The sequence below is a fragment of the Neolamprologus brichardi genome, chromosome 16 (assembly GCF_056152115.1).
Source record: "Neolamprologus brichardi isolate AB-2024 chromosome 16, ASM5615211v1, whole genome shotgun sequence".
Classification (NCBI taxonomy): Eukaryota; Metazoa; Chordata; class Actinopteri; order Cichliformes; family Cichlidae; genus Neolamprologus; species Neolamprologus brichardi.
The window spans coordinates 10,138,607-10,142,728 of record NC_142119.1 but is presented as its reverse complement, the minus strand read 5'-3'; the positions used below and the strand labels follow the sequence as shown (position 1 = coordinate 10,142,728).

Genomic DNA, 4,122 nt, shown 5'->3' with positions numbered 1-4,122 from the left:
GCCCTTTGTCACCGATTCTGTTCATAATTTTTATCGACAAAATTTCTAGGCGTAGCCAAGTGGCGGAAGGCTTTCACTTGGGTGGTCCCAGGATCGCATTTCTGCTTTTTGCAGATGATGTGGTTCTGTTGGCTTCATCGGGTGATGGCCTCCAGCTCCCCTTGGAACGGTTCGCAGCCGAGTGTGAAGCCGTGGGAATGAGAATCAGCACCTCCAAATCAGAGGCCATGGTCCTCAGCCAGGAAAGGGTGGAGTGCCCACTCCGGGTCAGGGACGAGTTCCTGCCCCAAGTGGAGGAGTGTAAGTGTCCTGGGGTCTTGTTCACGAGTGACGGGAGAAGGGAACGGGAGATCGACAGACAGATTGGTGCAGCGGCCGCAGCGATGCGGCCCCTGTGGTGAAGCGAGAGCTAAGTGTAAAAGCAAAGCTCTCAATTTACCGGTCGATCTACGTCCCTACCCTCACCTATGGTCACGAGCTGTGGGTAGTGACCAAAAGAATGAGATCGCAGACACAAGCAGCGGAAATGGGCTTCCTCCAAAGGGTGGCTGGCCTTTCCCTTAGAGATAGGGTGAGAAGTTGGGCCATTCAGGAGGGGCTCAGAGTAGACAAGGTGCTTCTCCACATCGAAAGGGGCCAGTTGAGGTGGTTCGGGCATCTGACAAGGATGCCTCCTGGGTAAGGTTTTCCGGGCATGTCTCACCGGGAGGAGCCTGCAGGGCAGACCCAGGACACACTGGAGAGATTATATCTCTTTCTGGCGTGGGAATACCTTGGTGTTCCCCCAGAGAAGCTGGAGGGGGTGGTTTGGGAGAGGGAGGTCTGGGCTTTTCTGCTTGGGCTGCTGCCCCCATGACCCGGCCCCGGATAAATGGAAGAAAATGGATGGATAGATGGATGGATGAAAAAAAAGTTAGGAATGAGGAAGTGAGAAATTTGTCAGCAGAAAGTTTAATAGGTGTCATTTTATACTCAGATTAAAAAGTGTTCCTTTATTTATTTTATTTTGTCGAACAGTGTAGTAAAAATATGCAGCTTTGCACTTTCCCGCCCTGATATATATTATATTATAGTGTAATACACATACACTAAACAACATCATTACCTAAAGTTTGCTTTAATAGTTGAGTATCATGAAATTAGATAAAAGCAGGTGTGTGTATGTGCGGTGTGTGTATTCTTGTATTGTTACCATTTTGTGATACTCCCTTTTCAGAAGAAAGGGGAGTTTTCTTTTTCTCCATCTTTAGACTTTCTCACAGTTCAGACCATATTGCTTCATAAAACAATAATTCCAATGTAATCTCTCTAGTTTGTAAGATATTCAGATGAGAATTTATACAATAAGGTCTGATCTAACAGACCTCAAGAACAGTTATTCATCAATTTAGTCTTCATCACCTCTCGTACACATATGTGAGAAAAAAGGAATATTTTTATGAAATGCAATCAGGTCGCCCTCTTCTTTTACACTCCCCTGCATTACTAGTGTACTACTGGTGTAATGTTATTACTGTCACAGCATCAAGGTTCTAGTTTCAAACAGGCCTCAGGCAGGTTTGTTTGATTTGTTTGATTTCTTCACAAAGCTATGTATGTTTAACAATAAAACGGTTTATTTTGTTATTTGTAAATTGTGTCATAAACCACACAACATTTGTCCCTACTCAGTATACAATTTCTAAAAATAAAAGCTCAGAGAAGAAAGATTTAATTTTGTTTTCACAAAAGTACAGCTGGAAACGTTATACATTTTGCAAATTTATTTTGAAAGAAAAGTAAAAATTACAACGGAATAAAATTAATGGATGAAGAAAACTCTCTGAACATAGCACATGTCAGCATTAGTTTAATTCATGTTGCTGGAATTTTTAAATGTTATACTCTTGAGTTCTTGTGCTGTGCAGCAGTCTAAAAACGAGTATTTTAACTGTAACTATAACATTTAAACTATAACATTTATGTTACAACAATCTTACAATATTGATGTTACAATAGACATGCACCCTGGGCAATCATAAACAGTAAAAACATTTTAAATTCACTGATTAATTCATTCAAAAAAAGGTGTAAAATATGTGGACCAAATCAATTTCATGAGTTTATAATATTTAATAAGTATATTTTCTGAAATGAGGAACTTATTGATGCATCAAAAAAATTTTGTTGGACAAAACAACCTTTTTAGATGTTTAGAAATTTCCTTCATTTTAAGCCCATATATTAATGGATTAAATAAAGGTTGATACAAAGCTAGCTGTAATGACACTATAAAGCGTGCAGTTTTAGGGAAATCTGATTCCACTCGAGATATGGTTACATCATAGACACCTAAACAGGAAAAGCTCATTAAAACCAGTATGTGGGGTAAACAGGTCTCTGCAGCTTTTTTCTTGATTTCTTTACGACTGTGATAAGAGACTATAAATATCTTTGTGTATGTGAAAACTATAAAAAGACGAGGAAGTATCACAAAATCAAAATAACAAATTATACCAAATACAGTAACTAACCTTGATCTTACACACTGAAGAGTGTAAATTGTATTGTTACAAAATATTGATTTTCAATGAAAGGAACACAGTTTACTTTTAGCCATTCCTATTTCTTGGACTGCAATACAGGTACAAGCCAAGCTATGACCAGGAAAATACTCACAGTGCTTTTTCTCATGATGGTTGGATATTGTAGAGGTTTGCATATAGCCATATATCTGTCATAGGCAATGGCTGCCAAGAGAACAAACTCTGAAGAACCCAGAGAATAAATTATGGAAAACTGAAAGAGACATGCTGAATATGATATGATTTGTTTTTCAGATAAAAAGTCAATCAGGAGTTTTGGGTAAATAGTTGTAGTGTAAAGAACACAGTTCAGTAGCAAAGCTGCAGTGAAAATGTACATAGGTTCGTGGATATTTTTATGAATACAAATGAGGTATAAAATTATACAGTTACTGCAAATTATTACAATATATACTTTGAACATAATAAAAAAATAAACATATCCGTATTTGTTAATTTCCACATGTCCATCAAAAGTTATATAGGTAACATTTAACTCATCATCCATCGATGTCTTGAAAAAGCAGACATTGTATGACTAATCACATAACCAGAATAAATAAAAAATACTCCAAATACAATATAATGTAACCTGGCTTGTGTGCTGTTATAACTGAGAGTCTGTTTAATGTGTAACGCACTCTATGAATATGTGAATCAGCAAAACCTACACAGTGTGATAGGCACTGAACACTCACTGCTTAATAGCCAGCTCTGACATGACTTGTGTAAATAAAAAATAGCAGAGCACCCTGTCATAAGTTTACCTAATTCTTAAATAGCCAGGCAGATGGTGATCACAGGCAAAGCTTGAAGACAGTACTCTTTTGGCACCACCACCTGAGTGTCCACATCACACTCCATTCCATATTCTGGGAAATCTTTTCTTTGTATTTCAGTAAAATACCATCACTGAGTATGTATGACACGGCTGGGTCATATGCATTTTTTTCTGGGCAGCAGACAAACAGGTAATTATAGTTGCGTTGGAGAGCTTTAATGAGCTGCACTCTATAGCCAAACACAAATGATTGGTATCAGTGGCACTATTTTATTCCCCACATCAACAAATCTGAGCCATAGGAAATCTGGTCAGAAAAGGCACTGCACCACATTGTGTCATAGGTATCTCTTAAAATAGTGATGGGAACTTGGTCCACCACACAGATAATACCTTCAGAAAATGAAAGGCTTGAATACCTAAAAAAAAAACACTCTTATGAGTCAGGGCAGCAGCTTTTGCGAGAGACTCATCCTCAAGCCATAACACACTCAAGTTGTTTTTGCAGGCCTTTCTTTAAAAGTCATCACATGCCACTGCTATACACTATCACGGCCACTTGGTAGTGTATCTCAGTCAGTGGTGATGCATTTCCTCATGTTGAGAAAGAAATCAAGCTAAAAAGTAGGTAAGGAAATCAGACCCTACTGCTTGATAAATGGTTATTCAGATGTACTGTCTCTGGCCTGCAGATATAATTTTTGAAGCATTTAGATGAGAATGTATAAACCTCTTAATCTATTTAGTCTTCATTGCTTATTTAGTCTCCATTCACAA

At 38.3% G+C, this 4,122-nt stretch overlaps 1 pseudogene; it reads right to left on the bottom strand.

Moving 5' to 3' along the window:
* Positions 1-2,152: 2,152 nt before the first annotated feature.
* On the bottom strand, positions 2,153-3,081 carry LOC148098159 (olfactory receptor 11A1-like; annotated as a pseudogene).
* Between the last annotated feature and the right edge of the window lie 1,041 nt (positions 3,082-4,122).